This window comes from Leucopleurus acutus (assembly GCF_964270905.1).
Source record: "Leucopleurus acutus genome assembly, chromosome: 12".
NCBI lineage: Eukaryota > Metazoa > Chordata > Mammalia > Artiodactyla > Delphinidae > Leucopleurus > Leucopleurus acutus.
Genome location: NC_139154.1, coordinates 29,293,318 through 29,313,946, shown reverse-complemented (window position 1 = coordinate 29,313,946; position 20,629 = coordinate 29,293,318).

Genomic DNA, 20,629 nt, shown 5'->3' with positions numbered 1-20,629 from the left:
TTCTGTTACACTTGAACTGTAGTTATCATCATCAAATAATAGTGCCTTCTATCAACTTTTATGCTTTGGTGTTTCAAAACATTCAGTTTCATAGAATTTCTTAATAGACAAAGACCGAGGACCTATGTGAGTGGAACCCTCAGTTTACCAGCAATATTTGAAAAGCTGTAATTTTTAGGGAAAAATAAAATTCATGAGGCCTTCATCCCACAACTTCCTCCCTCTCCCTTTATTTCTAAACACTTTCAGGGGATGTCTTGCATTCAGTATGAATCTATTTTTAGGGAAAAATAAAACTCATGAGGCCTTCATGCCACAACTTCCTCCCTCTCCCTTTATTTCTAAACACTTTCAGGGGATGTCTTGCACTCAGTATGAATCTATTTTTAGGGAAAAATAAAACTCATGAGGCCTTCATCCCACAACTTCCTCCCTCTCCCTTTATTTCTAAATACTTTCAGGGCCACAACTTCCTCCCTCTCCCTTTATTTCTAAACACTTTCAGGGCCACAACTTCCTCCCTCTCCCTTTATTTCTAAACACTTTCAGGGCCACAACTTCCCCCCTCTCCCTTTATTTCTAAACACTTTCAGGGCCACAACTTCCTCCCTCTCCCTTTATTTCTAAACACTTTCAGGGCCACAACTTCCCCCCTCTCCCTTTATTTCTAAACACTTTCAGGGCCACAACTTCCTCCCTCTCCCTTTATTTCTAAACACTTTCAGGGCCACAACTTCCCCCCTCTCCCTTTATTTCTAAACACTTTCAGGGCATGTCTTGCACTCAGTATGAATCTATTATTTCTTTATGTTTGTTCGACTCCAGAAAGGATTCAAGGTGGCTTACAACGCTAGATCGTCTATGAAATAATGAAAATAATAATAAGTAAATAATAGTAAATAAATTAATAATCACAAGAAGGAAGAATAAAAATACCTTTTAGGATTTGAGAAAGTTGCTAAATTGGCTGCTAAATTTTGCTATCAACTTTTCAACAGCAAATGAGAAGGAATAAAGAGAGAAAGAATGAGAGGTTGAGTGACAAGGAGAAAGAATGTGAGTGTGAGGAAGAGAGGACGGAAGGGATGTCCTCGAGATGCAGAATTCTCACTGCCTGACTTGTGATTACCTGGATGGAAAAGCTGGTTTGGGATCTTTCACTGCAGGAGTGTGGCCTTTAAATGATGGACACTGGTGGGCTTCCCTGGTGGAGCAGTGGTTGAAAATCCGCCTGCCAATGCAGGGACACGGGTTCGAGCCCTGGTCTGGGAAGATCCCACATGCCGCGGAGCAACTGAGCCCATGTGCCACAACTACTGAGCCTGTGCTCTGGAGCCCGCGGGCCACAACTACTGAGCCCATGTGCCACAACTACTGAAGCCCTTGAGCCTAGAGCCCGTGCTCTGCAACAAGAGAAGCCACCACAATGAGAAGCCCGCACACGGCAATGAAGAGTAGCCCCTGCTCGCCGCAACTATGGAAAAGCCTTCGCGCAGCAACGAAGACCCAACACAGCCAAAATAAAATAAGTCGATTTATTTTAAAAATGTATTTAAATGATGGACACTGGTTAATATAAGCGAGAACGTTATCAACTGTGGTTGAAATCAGCAGGATTTGGTGAATGGACTGGACACAGGGCAAGAGAGACAGAAGCCAAATTCATCTTTCGACTGGTTTTTACGGAGGTGGGGTCCTCGCGCTGTCTGTCGGCCCTGTGGCCCTGGACACCCACACGGCCGACGTGAGCCTGGCGCAGGGCTTCCCCTGAGCCCCTCCCTCCCTGTTCTGTCCTTGCCTCTTCTCCTGTTTCTTTCCCGAGTTGATTCTCACTGCGTGTTCAGATGATGGTGTAGCTGGCCTATCCTTTGGTTCGATATTTGCAGGAAGAGCCTCAGCTCAGCCCTCCGTGCCCGGCACAGTGCCACGGGCTTTATGCACGTCACTGCATTTCATCCTCACAGTAGAGGTTTGTGCCTATGCACAAACCGTGCAAGGCAGGGGGTGACTGGAGTCCTGTTTTCGAAGATAGTTCTAGAAACGGTGTGAATTAGGGTTTGGGGAAGGAAAAGATGGTCACTGTGGTTTGAAATCTGCTGAAGGAGTTCCGGCAGCATAAGGTCGTGACCTAGAGCACAAATCCTGGACCATGTGCCTCAGGTTCAGTCCTGGATCTGGTGCTGCCTCGGTTTCCAAACCTCTGTGCCTCAGTGCCCTCATCTGTGAAATGGGATAAAACAGCATCTGTACCCAGGGTTGTGTGGGGCTGAGAGGGCCAGCTTGTGTAAGGCTGCCGGAACAGGGCCTGGTACCACCAAGCACTAGGAATGGAGAAGCTGGTGGTGGTGTCACTATTTTTCTTATTAGCTTGGTAAATCCTCCAGGACTGGCTGGAGTCGGAACCTGGAGAATGTTATCTGGAATAACACGGGTCACAGTATTTATTTACTATCACTGCCAGATGTTTTCATGCTTCCTCTGTGTTTTAGCTTTTGTGGCCCTTTGCAGCCACTTGGGGCAAAATAAGGACCTCCTTGGTCGGAATAGTCTCAGGAGATTTTGTAGTTTCTCTGGCACTTTCGTGGTTCTCAAAATTTCAGGTGCTTCAGAATCCCCTTGAGGTCTTGTTGAGCTAGAGATCGCCGGGCCTTACCCTAGAGGTTCCGAAGCAGTAGTCAGGGGTGCTGCTTGAGGACTTGCATTTCCAGTGTGGTCCTGGTAGGCTGGCCAAGGCCCCCACTTTGAGAGCCCCCAGCATGGCTCTCTTCCCAGGACTCACCTGATGCCCTGGGCCAAATCTAACTCAAAGAGAACTCTTCCAACATATCAACAAAAATGTTAAAATACCTTAATAATTCCTCTGCTGATTCTGCTTCTTTCTGTCATCTGCAAAAGCCAGAGCCAGTAGGCTCAGGAGAAGAGGTTTTCATTTTTCTCTTTTTTTTGTTTTGATTTTAAGTTTTTCTTGTCCAGAGGCTTTGTCCTGCCCATTGATATTCACAATTTAATCCAATAAATTAACCATTGTGCTTTAAAGATCCCTAGTTACTAAATATCGTACCTCACTGGTGTTTCCTCTCCAAGCTTTAGAGGCACAGAGCAGAAGTATTGAGAGCAGTGGATTGGGACGACAGGGAGTCTCCTGGGGGACGCGGCCACTCAAAACAAGGTGGCGCGCCCACGCACGGGGAAACGAGGTGGCGCGCCCACGGACGGGGAGAAGAAAGACACAACAGCTTCCTGCCGCCAGGACATCACTTCCAACCCTGTTTCTTATTTTATTTTATTTTTAATTAGGACAAAATGCGTATAACATAAAATTTACCATATTAGCTACTTTTAAGTGTACAGTTCAGTAGTGTTAAGTATATTCACATTGCTGTACAACCATCTCCAGACCTCTTTTCATCTTTAAAAGTGAAAACTCTGTACCCGTTATGGAGCAGCTCCCCACGGGCCCCTCCTCCAGCCCCTGGAAGCCACCATTTTACTCTCTGTTTTTGTGCACGCGGCTCCTCTGGAAACCTCGCATGATGGAATCCTATAGTATTTGTCCTTTCGTGTCTGACTTATTTCACTGAGCCTAATGTCCTCAGGGTCCATCCATGTTGCAGCAGGTGTCAGAATCTCTTACCCTTTTAAGGCTGAATAACGTTCCACTGTGTGTACATACCACATTTGTTTACGCGTTCATCCGTCCATAGACACTTAGATTACTTCTACTTTTTGGCTTTTGTGAAGAGTGCTGCTATAAACAAGGGTGTATAGATATCTCCTTGAGACCCTACTTTTAATTCTTTGGGGTAAATACCCAGGAGTGGAATTGCTGGATCCTATGGTGATTCTATGTTTAGTTTTTTCAGGAGCCTCCATGCTGTTCTCCACAGCGGCTGCACCAACTTTCACTCCCACCAGCAGTGCACAAAAGTCCCACCTTCTCCACATCCTCTCCAACGCGTGTTATCTTCTGTCCTTTGATGGCAGCCATCCTGGTGGGTGTGAGGTGGTGTCTTCCTGTGTTGTTTTTTTTTTTTTGCCGTTCGCAGGCCTCTCACCGTTGTGGCCTCTCCCGTTGCGGAGCACAGGCTCCGGACGCGCAGGCTCAGCGGCCACGGCTCACGGGCCCAGCCGCTCCGCGGCATGTGGGATCTTCCTGGACCGGGGCACGAACCCGTGTCCCCCGCATTGGCAGGCGGACTCTCAGACACTGCGCCAGCAGGGAAGCCCTCCCTGTGGTTTGGATTTGCGTTTCCCTGGCGATCACTGACGCCGAGCATCTTTGCATGTGGCTTTTGTCCACTTATGTACCTTCTTTGGAGGAAGGTCTAGTCAGGTCCTCTGCCTGTTTTCAAGTTAGCTTTGTTGTTGCTGTCGTCATTGTTGCTGAGTTGTAGCGATCCTTATATGGACTATAGATCAGCCCTGCCTTGAGTACTAACACCAGCCTGGTGCCTGGCGGACCTGCTTTCTGGTCTTGCCTCTATTGGTAAACAGTTCTGTTGCCTCAACTCTGGCTTCTCAACTGCCCCCAGGAATGTGACAACGTCTGAAGCCATCTTGGTTGTCACGGCCGGGGAGTGCCCTTTGAATCCAGGGGTAGAGGTCAGGGATGCTGTCGAGCTGCCTGCAGTGCACAAGGCGGCCCCCTCACAACAGAGTTCCCCGGCCCGGCGTGGCAGAAGTGTGGAGGTCGAGAAGCCCCTCAAGGACTCGGTTTCCTCACCCGTACAGTGGGAGGGTTGGACCATGCGCTCTGGAAGGCACGTTGCCGTTTCGATCCCTCATGTATTCGCTTCCATCCTCTGCATCAATGAGTAAAACATACCCTTACAGGTCCTCCTAAGCCTCCAGTGGGTGTTTACGGTCTCAGTTTTCACTCAGCTCACACCAGCTTCTCGGCTCGGGGAGCTCTGGCTCACTTTGCAAACAGCTGGTGTGGGAACAAGAGCCACGGCCCCTTGGAGGGGCCCGAGGACCACATGGTGGGAACAGCAGGGGGCTGGGGCTGGGGCCGGGCCCTCGAAGTCTTCAGCAATCCCTGGACCCTCTGACTGCAGCGTCCGGTCTCCAGATGGAGATGAAACGACAGGGCGTGCAGAGGGAAGGTGCTCGCTCACGTTTGCCCAGTGACTGAATGAATGAAGGCGCCTGCTCTGAGTCTTCTTGGGGCAAAAGAATCCAGTTATTCCATGGCTTCTGGAAACCTGGTAACAGTGACCACAATACACAGAAATTCTGTTCTGCTCTTCATTCCCATGCTCCCCTGCTGCCCCATACATGGAAAACAGCCCCTAAAAGTTGTCACTTCCTTCGCACAGCTTTCAGCCGTCGGGGGCAGCTATCGGGCCAGGGGAGCCCAGAAGGTCTTCGTCTGCGGCGTGACCTGGACCAACCCTCCACCGTCCTTCATAGCGGCCCTGCCCGGGGCTGTCCACATGCACAGAGCTAGGTGATCGGGGAAAAGCTCCTTTTCGTTTAGACAGAATTCCTCAAAGATTTTCTTAAATGGTTTCTTTCCCGAGAGTGGCTGGAATGTGGTCATTCACTTAAATATTTACCACGGGGAAAATTTCCTACCAACGCAGAATCCCATTTGCTGCGGGGTCTGAGCCTCGAGGTAGCCAGCGTCTCCTTTACAGTTTGGAGTTGCCCTTAAAGCCCCTCTCAGAATAGGGAGCTCATGGGGCGTCCGTCTTAGGCAAATTGGGAGGACAAAGCCAGGTGTTGTGGAAGGAAGCCCACTACCACTTGGGCCCTCCTGCACCGTCTCCCTGGGTTCCAGCCAGTCTGCAAGGCAGGGCTCACCCTGCCCTTGACAGGTGTGAGGACTGGGGTGCCGAGGGGTGAAGTCGGCTGTCCCTGGGGCAGTGGGAGGGAGTCCCATCTCCCGACTCCTGAGCTGGGTGTCCTGCCACCTCCTTTCAGTTATGGGACATTTGGGGCACCCTGTGGTCAGGGAAGCTCCCTGACTGACGAGAGCCCCGTTCTTGCCCTGGACTTATGGGGAGAGGGCCCGGTCAGGGTGTTTTTCTGGTGAGATACCTAAGATTCGCTGTTGGCACCCACAGCTTCTTTTGAAATGTCAGGAGTCCCTCATAATAAAGCAGACGCCCTGGGAGGGGGGCTGGAGTCACGCCTCACCCTGCTGGCTGGGAGTTCAGCCGGATCGACCTGAATGGGACCCTGGTTTGGGTGAGTTCAGGTCTCGGCTCTCTGCTCACTGACCACCTGGGACCTCAGGCAGGTCACTCTGCGAGTCTCGGTTTTTCCGCCTGTCAAATGGGGGCAGTATGCTTACCACCCCGCCCCCCGGGTTAGGAGGAGTCAGACGACGGCGCAGATAGAAAGCACTTGCCCGGAGCCTCAGACCTTCCCGGTGGCTCCTCCCCCATCAGCTGGTTCTCAGGGCTGATTCCCTGCACCCAGCACCTGCCCCGGCTCTCGGAGTCACCTGCCCTCCAACTCTCGGCTGCCGTCCCCGGCTCTCCACTGGGGCCGACTCTGGCCAGGCCTGACCCTGTCCCTGAGATCCGCGTGGCCTTCCGGGCCCGACCTCTGGGGACTCAGTCCCGCACATTGGCACGTTTAACCTGTGTGAGTCCTGGGGGGTTACGGTCGGCTGTTGAGGAGGGGCCATGCTAGGGTTTAGGGCTGCAGGCTGGCGGGGATGCTGGAGGGTGGCAGCGGAATCTCTGCAGCGTGTGTGGTGTGTTTGTGGGGCTGAGCCCAGAGCTCCCTGCAAGCTGACTTCGGTTCTTTGCACGCAGATGGCTGTGTTATGGGGCCTCGCCTGCCTGTTCTCCTGTTCTCTGAACGTGGGTGCTATGTGGACCTAACAGTGCGGGTCTGGGGGACACCCCTATGAGCGTGCTGTGGGGAAGGACCGGGTCTTCCAGGCAGTGGGTGGCCTGTCTTCCCACGGAAGCACCGGAGTTGAAGGATGGGGCCGTTGCCTCCAAGGCTCTCCCGACTGATGGCACAGAGATAGAGCTGTTGGTATCAGAAGGGTGTGTAGAGATCAGGTCCTTTGCACCCGAAGTACAAAACAGAAATGTCGACAAACAAGTGGTTTTTATGAGGGTTCGCTTAGCACTGTAAGGTAGAAAAATAGAGATACAAAACATTTTTTAAAAAGTCTAATTTCTGACCTGACGGTTCCCCTTAAATACTTTATTACTTTTTAAAATTGCTTTCAATGTTCTCAAGAAAAATTATCCCTACAGTGACAAATGGCTTGTTTGTCTTTGGATCTAATTGTGCTTAGAGTTAACTGATAAAAGGGTTTGGGTTAATATCAGAAAGTCTTGGAAAAATGTGCTTTTCTCTAAAGCAATTATTCTTTCCTTTTCCACCTTGCATCACCAGACGTGACCATCACGGGGCATCATAGCCTCCTTTGCTGTCTCTTCATCCCTCCTCTTTTCTGGGATGTGAATATTGCCGCCCCTTTGCCCACATGGAGCACACACACACCCCATGAAGCTGGCGGGTGGAACCCAGGGGCGCAGGAAAGCTTTGGAGTAACAATCACCTCCCTGGAGGGCTCTTTAGGAAAAGAGAAAAGCCACCTCGCAGATGATTTCCACCCTTCTTTGCGCTGACGTGGCCCGCAGCTGGTTTGTCCTCCTGGACGTGGGCCCCGTGGCCTCACACACGCCGGACTCCTATCCCTCTTCTTCCCCTGCCTCCCACTTTTCTGGGCAGTGTTTATACGTGATTTTCTTCCCTAAAATGAAAAGTGAGAAGAATTTTCCCCAAGACATGTGGTGAGAAAGAACGCAGGACTCAGAGCCCAGGGGCAGCCACGCCCTTCAGCCGCCTGGCTCTCCTGCCCGTTTAGATGTTTCAGCACGTGAACATCCAGTGGAGGTCCTGGGAGAGGAGGCTTGTGGGTATTTGTGGAAAACAGTCAAACTATCTGATATTCCTTGTCATTTCCCTCTGTGATACCAACACCCCCCCCAAAAAAAACCACTGTAAACAAAGAACAGGGAGGGTTGCTGAGCACCCAGCTCTGCAAGGACTGAGCCGTCAGCCACTGCGGTCGCTGGCAGCAGGGCACCTGGAGGGGGATTCGGGGTGAAATCAGGACGAGGCCCTCTGTGCTTTGGACAACAGGCCCCTTAGGTAGTTACATGTCTATCTCAGGAAGATTTTAATTCTTGCATCTTCCCCTACGTAGAAAAGCACTAAGTCATTAACTCGAGTTATCTTCTCTCTGCGACTAGCAGTGATCTTTTACCAAGACGTGTGCTTGACTACACATTTTTCCAGGCCAACAATCATATGTAGACTGGCCTCTCCCTCTTCTTCTTGGGAGCAGTTCCCTCGGAGCTACTGAGAGGCTGTCTCCTGGACTGTAGTCTGCAGTAGGACCCTGAATAGAGCTTAAAGTCTCAGTTCTCCGGTTGTGTGTTTTCCTTTAAGCAGACAACACCCATCCACACACGCGTGCGCACGTCGGGGGAGCTCCCCGGACCACCCGCCTGCGAAAGGCAAGGAAGTTACAGGCCCTTGGAGCTGGTCGGGTCTGGGGAGCGATGGACGGAGCTCCGTCCATCGTCTCCACGCTCCCGCCAGTGGCGGCGGAGACTGGATGGGGGTGGGTTGCGGAGCTGGGGTCGCCTGGCTGTCGCCATCGCCCCCGACCGCAGGGCTCCTCGAGGCTGAGAAGTCACCTGCCATCACTGTTCGTGCCTTCACTACCAACCCTTGTACTGGTGAGTAGGGTTTCGAATTCTCGAAAATCTTGAGAATTCATAGTTTGTTCACTGGTGGGGTGTGCATTTCCCCACTGCCCTACTGTGTGTCACCCCCGCTCTGCCCTGAGCCGGGGGCAGCCTGGAAGGACTGCACCGTCTGGCCCATCCTTGATGTCCAGTGACGGAGCGCCCAGCGAGGAGAGAGGGGTGGGTGAATGTCCTTCCAGCTCCTTCCCAGCCAGGCCGTGATGGAGGGCGCAGCGTCTCCCTGGCAACGGCCCCTCCCCTGGCCCCCAGGGCCGAGGGACCACTGTCACTAGCCCCTGGGTGCCTCCTCAGTCTCTTTTGCTCCCTTTTAACCTGTCCACATGTTCTAACAGTGCCTTTGGTAATCTCCTTTTAATCACCCCTTTGGAATGTGCTGGTCACTTTGTGCTGGGATCCTGACCAGCACGATTAACAGCGCTCTGGCTGTGGTTTGCTTTCTTCAGAAGATGCTTGTTTCTACTCCTTTGAGAAATAGATTTAGGAGGTTAGTGAGGAAACAGTGTCCCCTCCAGGTAATGTAGCCATTCCCTTCTGGGCTTGAAGCACAAAATCTTATGGTCCTGGGAGCCGCCCTGTCTTGTGCTGAGAAGGTGCCAGGACGGTTGGTGATATAAGTCAGGCAGCATTGCTGCCTTGCAGGGGCTGACGGTCCGGGGTGGAGCGAAGTCTGAACACGCGTGCTTCCATGGACTGTCCGCACGCACCGCCTTCTGTGGCCGCCGTGCTGTGATGAGCTAACCCTGCCGTCCTCTCTGGATCGGGCACCTCTGGTAGGCAGGGTTGGGTGTTATTCATCTGTGCCCTCCAACAACTACTGAGGACCCGGCTCCCAGATTTGCACCCAGGAAGTGTTTGCTGAATGAATGCTGAGTCCAGGAGATGCTGACACTCAATTCCACTTCTTTCGGAGCTGGGGCAGACCCCACAAAGAAACGTTCGGGTGCCACTGCTGCCACGCGGTTCCCATTGTTAGATCTCTAAAACCCAGGTTTTAACAGACTGGGTATAGTCTGCCTGTTCAGAAACAGCACTGTGTAATTTCCCTCTCTGAAGCCAGTTTTCCAATATAACCTGCAATTCATGGAAGTAACAAAGTGAAATACTTGTCACTGCTTTTAAACGTTCCGTAGAACCTAAACCCTTAACAATGGAAGGTTGCCAAGAATGCAAAGCTTTTCCAAGTGTGTCATATTTGTCAAGTGGGGTGTTGCGATATGAAAAGACTGCCTGTTATATTAAAGGAAAACAACTGTGTAAAATGAGCATAAAAGTTCTCCTATTGTTTCTGATCATGGGTAATATGATTTATGTTTTCATTTTAGATACTACAAATCCATATGTGATTATCACTAACAGTAATTCACCATGTTCAAAATCAAAAAAGCCTGTCATTTCCTATCTTGCAAGCCCCGTATCTTTAATTTGGGGTTGCTGAGTGAACTGCTCTGCTGAATTGATAGTTTAACTTTAAATATCTTCTTCACTGGATGAAATGATGAGCATTTTTTAATCCGTTGCCCATTAATTAGTGGTATTTCACTGCTGTTGAGAAAAGGTGTGCCTATACATTTTCATTGAGAAAACTCATGCCAACATTATAAGAACTGAAGTTAGAGTAAACAGAATTTAGAAAAGTAGAGGGAAGAGGTAAGGGAGTTGGGGTGGGAGAAACCAAATGAAAACATCATCATCATCATCACTGTCCCCGTCATTACCCTTTTATCATCATCACCACCACCACCACCACCACCACCACCACCACCACCATGATCACGACCATCATCATCAACACCACCACCACCACCATCACCACCACCATCATCATCATCATCGTGATAAAAATAGTGATAAGCTAATGTTTACTGGTCACTTACTCTGTGGCAGGTGCTGTGAAATGTGTTGCTTGTAATAGATTTGTTTTGCTCTAACCTTTTAAGGTAGGTAGATTCTTATCCCTATTTTATAGATGAGGCATGTGACGTATAAATGGGGAAGATTAAGTAAATTGGCCAAAGTCTGTCACCTAGCCAGTGGTGGACCTTGGATTCAAACACAGCAGCGTGACCCCAGAGTCTGTACCCTTAATGGTTAAGCTACGGTACGGTATGTGGTGCAGGTGTGCACATGCTGGCATCTCACTTGTATCACACCTTACAGTGAGGCAGGTTGGCCAGGTGTGAATAGCCCCTCTGCGGCAGCAACCAACCAAGGCACTTAGGGACATCCACTGTTTATTTTCTTCTCTCTGTGTCACTTCTCTTCTGTGAACGATCTTGTTCTGCTCCAACACTGGCTTGGCCACCACCTTCTTTCCTTTGCAGTGGGACAGAGCATCTTGATGTCCACAGATGCACGATGTGGTGAGTTTTTGCCAGCCTGGACCTTTCCTCTGGCCCCTGGCCACTGCTATACAAGCATGCTGGAGGGATGTGAGGGGTGTGTGGAGGAAAGCTGAGTCCTCTGGGCTGGCCCGTCCCCGACCAGGCAGGGGCAGGCGGAGGTCTCAGGAGCACAGGCAGGTCCAGCTGAGATCAGAACTGCCCAGCAGACATGTAGACAGTGAGCAGGATTGGATGGAGGTTGTTCGGAGCACTGAGTTTGGGTGGTTTGTTACACGGCACTGTCATGGCAGTAGATAACAAATAAAACATACAACTGGAATCTTACAACACAGGAAGGGAGGGGCCTCATGAAACAGCAGAGCCGGCGGGTTGTAGGGACTGAGTGGGCGCAGCAGGGGGGCCGCTGAGCCTCTGCTGGGCTCGCTCTGCCCCGAGCTGCCCTCCCCACCCCGGTAAAGACCTCCTTCCTCTTTCTCCCCATCATGCTTGCTCTTCAGCCTGATGCCCTACATTTATTGCTACGTTTATTGCTCAGACAATTGTTAGATTTTCAAGAGCAGTTACAGAAGGGCTGAGAAAGATGGTGTGGTGGGAAAGGTGAGCCCTGCCAGAGGATGGCCCGTCTCCTTCTCACCTGCACAGAGGCTGATGTTAGCACAACCAATGATTCCCTGGGACGTGGTGGTGCTGGTGTGCAGAGGGATACCCAACAGGAGTCATGTCACTGATACACCTCCACTCAGGTTCTGAAGAGCTGGAGGAGTGCCTTGGGATTTACTTGTCTGTGCAGAGTTGTCCCTGGAGCTGGGACTCCTCCCATCACCTGCACTCCCCAAGATGTCCTCCTGCCTGGATTCTCTGTGCCCCAGTCGCAGCCCGGTCTCAGCTTTACGACGGCAGGGACCCAATGGAAAAGGGGATGCAGAGGGTTCTGATGACCAGAACAAGGGCAGAGCTAGTGAGGGACAAGCCAGAGGCAGGAGCCTAGAACCTCGCTCCCAACTGGGGCTGAATTGTCCGCACGGACCGTGGTCCTGGCAGAGTTTCTGGGGACTCCGCTTCCCTTTGCCCTCTCTGACCCTGGGTCTTTCCACCTCCATTTTTGTGGTTGTAAATTCCTAGCACGTGAGACCCTATCAGTTACAGAATCAGTTGCACTGGGGGCCGCAGAGGCGAAGGCGGAACAGTTCCTGCTGAGATGACCTCTGTGTGAATACTTAGTTTATCCTGAAAAATAGAGGCTATTTTGAAATCCTCTTTTAAACTCTGTCAGAAAGCTACCTCACTATTTTGCTCCCCGGAAACAGTCACTTGCTGGTTTACGGGACCTACTGGAGGATGGTGTTGGTACCAGCTGCTGTCTTCCAGCTGCTGGCTTCCTGCGGGACACGCATCTCACTGAAAATCTCAGGTGTGTGGTTTATTTGCAGCACCTAAGCTTAAGAAAAACCTGGGGTGTCAGGATGCCCAGCTTCAGGCTGTCCTCCCATCTCCCCTCCCCCCATCTCCTAGCTCTGCTCACCTCTGCTGGGCTTCAGTCTGAAACGGGCCTCTCTAAGGGTCAGTGAGGTGGCTACTGGCTGCCAGGTATCACTCAGAGGTGAGAAGCAACGTTTCACGTTCGTCCTGCCCAAAGTCCGAAGGCGGCTCTGCTTGGCCTGAGTTGGGTCACATGCCTGCAGGAAGCAAACAGCGTCGGGTGGGTGGGGGTGGAGGTGAGGGGCAGGTCCAGCGTGGGCTGCACCTGGACAAAAAGGATGGGGCAGGATTAGCTGCGGGGAGGGGCTTTCCCCATAGGAAAGAATTCTGGCCGGGCAACCACACGTGTTATTTCAAAAGGGACCATCTTTTTAAAATAAGGAATTTAGAAAGAGAAGCACTCTGAGAAGTGGGCCCCAAATACTCGTTTTGGGTATCCACGACAGATTGAAGTATTTTGCAAGCAGAAGGAAAGGACTCTGATTTGATTTAGAGTAAAGGATTTTCACACTAACGATCTTCAGAAGGTTTCGTGATAATAATCGACCGTCAGTGGGTATCCATTAAGTCCCTGGCCCTGTGTGAGCTTCCTGATCGATCAGAGCGAGATGTGATTCCATCCCTAAAAGTTGTGTAAATAACTGTAACACAAAAGAAACAACTGTGAAGCATATGATTCAGGCGGTGATTGTTGGCCAACATCTCTGCCGTATTCTGTTGGTGCCGTGGAGTTGAGGGGGATGGGGGTGCAGGCCCGGCAGCCCCGCCGATGGCCCTAGGAGAAGGTGAGCTCCGAGCCAGACATCGGAGGCACAGGGCTGGTCCGGGAAAGGTGAGCCCCTTCTGCAGGGCTGTGCTTGGCCTCTGCATCCTGTCCCTACCTGGACGGTGGTTTTCTTCCGGCGTGGTCCATGCCGTGCACTGACTAGGATTTTGTTCCGCTCTGTTTCGGCTTCGTCCTAGAATGCCACGCTCCAGCGTGATGCCATGCTTAGCGTGGTCTCTGGTTTTGCATCGCATACGTAACTCAACCAAGGTGTCCTCACTGCCAAAGTTGCCTCTGTGAGCGCCTCTTACCGAGAGGGTCCTTGTCCAGCGACAGGGTCCTGTCTGGTGGGTAGGGGCGGAATGGGGTCCTGTCCTATGGGTCAGGCTTGGGGAAACGAGTCCTTTGTTTTCAGCATCTCGAGGTGAAGTAGCCTGACTCTTCTTCGTTGGTTGTGTTGGATCAGTCCCCTAAGCAGTGTTTTCGGCCAGTTCCATTTTGCAGGGAAACTAGACCTGATAGCCCAGAACTGTGTGTAAAGAAGGAGCTTGTCCTAGCCAGGCCTGGATCCTTGCAGACGTAGGTTACGGATAGTCGCCAGAGGATGATGACCTCTGACAGACCTCTGACAGATAAAGGCGACTTGCAGACATTCTGTCAGAGTTTTGAAGTAGGAGCAGAGACCCGGGTAACAGAAGGCGCTGAGGGGCCGGCAGGTGGGAATCAGGGGGTCTGGGTGCCGGGTCCGGCTCTGACGCTATGTGATGGGGGCTGGTTCATAAAGCGATCTGGGCCTTGAAATTGCTCATCTCAAAAGTGAGGGATTCTACCGGGCCCCTTTCCCCTGGAATTCAGTGTTTTCATGACATGAGCCCCACCTAAGTAGTTCAGTTCCATGTAACTACCCGCATGGCTTATTTTCTTCAGTGTTAGAATACAAGTCACTGTCGGAAGTTCTCTGAGTAAAACATATTATAACACGTATTATCTTCATTCTCTTCATACTGTTAGTGATGTGACCACAGGCAGTCGGTGCCCCTGAGGGAGGGGCCTCTGGGCAGTGGGCACTGGGCTCTCCTTACATGGCTGTGTGGCCCAAGCTCACACCTGCCCGCTCCAGGACCCGGTTTCCTCCTCTGTACCCCGGGGTGGGGGGCCAGGCCCATGACCCCCCAGGTGCTGTCCCACTGCCTCCCCAAGCCTCTTGTCCGCTTTGTCCTCACGTGTCCAGCCAGCTACAGTCCTCCTTCGCTGGGGTTTCTGGTCCCTCCCTGTTATCCTAAAGGAAGCACAAAATTCATGTGTGTTTCTTTTTAAAAAGAAAGTGAATCAAGATTATATTTTATTTGGATGTACATATGTGCTATGGAAATACGTTCACACTTAATTGAGGGAAAAAAAGGAGGTAATAAATTGTATGTGTACTGTGAGCCCGTCTTGGTAGAAATATACGGACTTGAATATATTTGCAGGGGAAAGTCTGGAAGGAGAGATGCCGGGGCAGTGAGGTTTGGGGTGGCCTACTTGACTTTTGTGTTGGTTGTCTGTGTCTTCTACTTTTTCTGTGACGATAATGGCTTATTTGGGGAAAATTGGGGGAACTGAAGCGTATTTTGTTCATTTTGCAGCTCCCTCCTCCTGGGTTATTGAGGCATAGTGAGGGGTCATAAACCAGGTTAGTAGTAATCAGTATGGAAGGGTGAGTTCCTCGTCACCCACGGATCTCCACTGGGAGTGACAATTTCTTCGAGAACCTTCCTGAGCCGAACTCATCCTCCCTGGCCCCCTCCCCTTCCCCCCACGGGTTCTCCTCCATCAAGGAGTCTGCAGAGTGTGGTCCCCACCACCCCGCTTCCAGCAGTGAGCAGCGCGGAGCATCTCCTCTGGGGTGGGCTCCCCTCCCCTCCTAAGGCTTTCTTCCCTATAGAAGGCTCCTCCTTCCTACATTCTGACCAAAGCAATGAAATGGAAGGCAGTAGCTGAGTTGGCAGGCCTCCACAGTCCATCAGACGTTCTATTTGATAGAAAAGTACTCCTGGCCAGGCCACCCGGGGCCCTCACTACTGTGAGAGATGTGAAGTCAGGGACCCTCTTACCCATCTGGGTTCCCCAGCACTGGCACGAAGCCTGCACACAGTAGATGCTCAGTAAACTCTGAAATACTGTTGGAACAACCCCGGAGGGGCTCTATTTTACGTGCCGTCTACCTCTTTCTAACCTTACGTTGTGGAAAATTTCATATAGACTCAAAACAGAGAGCCCCTCTGTCACCTCCATCACCTACCTTCAACCAGTACCAGCATTCCAGGAACCTTATTCCATCCACCCACCACTTGGTTTTTTTTGCAAGAATATTTTCAAGGCAATCCTAGATATACCCTTTCACCTGTAAATATCAGTACTTCAATATGTAACTTTAAAAGATACGGATGTTTCCAAACATGACCACAGGATGGCACCTGCCCTGGCTGCCCCTTGGAGATAATTTGCTATAATTTTGTATCTATAGAGACAAGGGCAAGTGGGAGAGGAGGGGCCCGTTGTGAGGAAGTTGAGTTTGGGTCAGCACGTGGTCCTCACCCTACTGCTCCGTCACTGGGTGATTTTGGTTGAACTCTTGAGTTTCTGGGCCTTGTTACTTGATTGTTAATGTGAGAAGAGTAACCTTGTATTTGTCTGAGGGCTGAGGAATGGGGCAGGTGTTTTAAACCACTTTTGGGGCTTAGGTCAATGATTCTTTGATGTTCAAGGGTCGCCAGCAGGAGTGGGCGTGGGCGTGGGTTCCGGGGGAATTTCGGTTCTGTTGGATCAAAGTGCACTTGTGACAACACAGGCCGGTGTCCAGAGCAGAACCAGGGCAGGGTTTGAACCACAGGCCTCAGCTGTCCCACAGGGAGAGGGGCTTTGGCAGTTCTGGGAGCCCCTCAGAGGCGGGCATCCCAGCCGCCTTCTGTGGTTTATCTCGTGTCTGCCGGCCCTGACTGAGGCATCACTATGGCAACAGGATGGGAGCAAACAGGTTCACGAGCAAGGTGAGGCGCACCTGAGCGGCCGTGGAGGCGTCTTTGGTGTTTCCAGGTCATGGAGCTTCTATTGTTGAAGCAGTGTTAATGCGCCTTGTTCTTTCCCCTTAAGGAGTGTTACCCGCATAAAACATGACGAAATGTTTTATTTATAACCAGAGGGATGGTTCAGACTAGAAGGCGCTGTCGGGAAGCTGCAGAGCCTGGTCTGGTGCTTCTGGGGGCCCAGCAACCGTGCTGCCCAGCTCTGAGGCCGGCTCCGTTGTCGGGGGATGGGACCCCAGACCACACACGCATGCACGCACACAGAGCACACACACACAGAGCACACCACACACACACACACACAGACCAAAAACACACAGACCACACCACACACACACACAGAGCACACCACATACACACACACACACAGACCAAAAACACACACAGAGCACACCACACACACACACACACACCACACAGACACACAGAGCACACCACATACACACACACACACAGACCAAAAACACACACACACAGAGCACACCACACACACACACACACACCACACAGACACACAGAGCACACCACATACACACACACACACACAGACAGAGACCACACCACACACACAGAGACCACACCACACACACACCACACACACACACACCACACACACACACACAGACACACAGAGCACAGCACATACACACACACAGAGACACACAGAGCACACCACATACACACACACACACAGACCAAAAACACACACACACAGAGCACACCACACACACACACACACACCACACAGACACACAGAGCACACCACATACACACACACACACAGACAGAGACCACACCACACACACAGAGACCACACCACACACACACCACACACACAGACACACAGAGCACAGCACATACACACACACAGAGACACACAGAGCACACCACATACACACACAGACCAAACACACACACACAGAGACCACACACACACACACAGACCACACACACACACCACACACACACACCACACACACAGACACAGAGCACACCACATACACACACACAGAGACCACACCACATATACACAGACCACACACACACACACATAGACCACACATACACACACACACACCACACACAGAGCACACCACATACACACACAGAGACCACACACACACCACACCACATACACACAGAGACAAAACACACACACAGACAGGCGATACCACATACACACACACACACACAGGCCACACCACATACACACACACACAGAGGCCACACCACACACACACACACATACATGCCACACCACATACACACACAGAGAACACACACACAGAGGCCATACCACACACACACACACACAGAGACCACACACACACACAGGCCACACCACGTACACACACACCACACCTATTTAATTCACATAATCATTTATTCAACAGATTATTCAACAGATTTATTGAGCACCTGCTGTGTGGTACTGTTCTAAGCCCTGGGGACGCAGCAGTGGGAAGACATTAAAAACCCTTGCCCCATGGAACTTCCATGCTAGTTTATAGCCCGTGTCCTCGTCCTGCTGGGCAGCCTGGCTTTGTGGGCTGCTGGGACCCTCACACCAGAGTGGGCACGCATGCGGACAGCCCCAGGGCTGTCTCCAGAGCTTCGGGAGCAGCCGTCGGAGGGGAGCCAGGGTGTCCACCTGTCCACGTCCTTCCCGCCTTGGTGGCCAGCAGGTCTGGGGACGGCTGTGTCCTGTCACCCGGGGGCTTTCCCACGTGCCATTGATGATCTTATACCTCGGGGCGCACATCTCATCATTCCCACTCGACCAGCAGCAGCCGGGCCTCCAAGAAGCTTCAGTACATCTCACTCAAGGTCACAGTGCTACCCAGAGGGTGGAGGGGACCCACACTGACCCAGATCAGCCTCTCACCCGTGGGTTCCGCACCCTTGACCGCGGCAGGTCCCGCCCATCATTCGGGGGAGGAGAGGCTGCCTATCCCCTCCTGTCCCCCCAGTCAGAGCCATCTGACACCAGAGCTGGTTAGATCCACCTGCTACCCTCAGGGCAGACACACAACTGCCCTCCAAGGGTGGGTGGGGTCTGGTGGCCAGGCTCAGGAGACATAGAGAGAGGTTGGTGAAAGGTACAAACCTTCAGTTACGAGTTGAGTAACATCTGAGGGTCTACCCTAGAGTGTTGTGACTACAGTGGGTAACAGTGTATAGTATAAAGGAAATTTGCTAAGAGAGTAGAACCTGAATGTTCACTCCCCCAACCCAAAGGAAAGGTAAATATGTGAGACAGTGCAAGTATTAATGAACTCGGTGGTGGGAATCCTTTCACAAAGTATATGCACATCAAATCGTCACACTGTACAATTTATATATCTTATAATTTAATTTGTCAATTACACCTCAGTAAAGCTGGACAGAAACCCCACCAAAGTCTTCCCTTCAGTTTCTTAAGTTCTGTTTTATGATCTGGCAGTGAATATACGTACGAAAGCAAAGTCAACAAAGAAGAGATTCTGTCTTTGCTTCTAAATCACTAATAACGGAAGATCCAGGCCTTTAACCTAGAGCCCCGGTAAGATCCGTCCCTCCTGCTCCGCCCTTGACTGCGTTAGCGGCTTCGGTGCAGACAGCAGAGCGCGCACTGTGTGTCCGGGCCTGTTACCTAGAGGCTTCGGTGCAGACAGGAGAGCGCGTGCTGTGTGTCTGGGCCTGTTACCTAGAAACAGAAACAGGAAGAATCTTTACATTCTTCTCCTAAGTAACTCTGATGCACCCCAGACAATCACTCTTGCAGAGGCTATATCACACTGACCTTCTTCGTGGGCTGAGAGCGTTAAGCCCTGACGCCTGATACCGGAAGCCATTTCCCTGCTGTGCAGGTGCTGGCCTGTACCTTCTGGGCAAATTGGGAAATTGTCATCCCATCATTTCCCGGGCGCTTCATTTTCTCACAGAAGCCTGGTAGAGAAAGGATGCAATAGACATTTAACGATTGGATTCAGGGAGGGCTCGATCCGGTGAGTCCTCCGCACACGCACTGATTCGTGAGCAAAAACCACGACCAAGCCTATCTTTGTTCCGACGACTGGGCGTCTCAGTTGAAAACAAAGGTCTCGGTGAAGTAACAATAAAGCTAATTCCTTGGATTTTTAAAAATCCGCACATTGTTATGACTTAAGAAATATAATCTTCTTTTTCAAAAGTCTTTTTTAGTCAAGTAAAGACTTGTCCCTTCTCTGTAGAACGAAAAGTTCTTTGTTCACAACTCAGAAACGCTTAACCTCTCTCGGAGCCTCTTGGAGGCTGACAGGAAATCATGGGGGCTCATCTGCTTTTGCAAGGATGGGGCACAGACGGTCACTCAGGCAAATCCCCACAGGAAGATGTCGACGCGCTGAGAAAAGCAACTCAGGTACCAGCAAGGGGGATTGCTAATTTGTTTTCGATGCATGTTCATTTTCACAATGTGCTTCATTTTCCCTGGGTTCGACGGGCTTTTGGCCTCTGCCACGAGGCATAGGCTCTCTTCCCGACAGTTCAGGATGGGCCCTTGGTAGTGCTTGTCTCTGGAGAAGAGTACGTTGTTTGAGAAGGTACTCGAATGCCCTGGTTCTTCCGTGTTGATCGGGACCCATCCCCGCGGTCCTTCTGAGCATAAGCCTTCCCTCTGGGCGTGTAGGGCGGCGGAGCAGGAAACCCAGATTCGTATCATGTTTCTGCTGTTTCACCAGCTCTGTGCCCTTTGTGGTTCCTTAACTTCACTGAGCCTCAGTTTCCCATTCTGTAGAACGTGGCTCACGATCTGCCTTGTGGGATCCTTGTGTGGAGGAATAAGGGACACATCTCTCCGGCACCTGCCCTAGACCCTGGCTCTGGGTAGCACCGTGCTCCGAAGCTTCGGGCCTCGTGGGCAGGAGAGTGGCAGGGGCCCCAGCACCCTGCCTGCTCCTGGTAGGTTCTTCTTGTCCTAAAACCCAGGGCCCCACCCACAGTCTGTCTTGCAGATTCACAGCAACCCCATCGCTTCCTGCTTCCTCCTTCACTTCGTTCCACACAAAACACCTGGGTCGTCCAGGTCACCCCTCACCTGGTTTCTCAGCCCCGGGCCTTGGTACCTCCTTGATCTCATCTCCTGTCACCTGCCGACAGGCAAAGAGGTGACTTACTGTGTCAGCAGGGGAAGTTGACTTGGTTATCAATGAAGGTTACCCCCCATGAAGGGGTGAAGGGAAAACACACCTGGGCCCTGGGGAT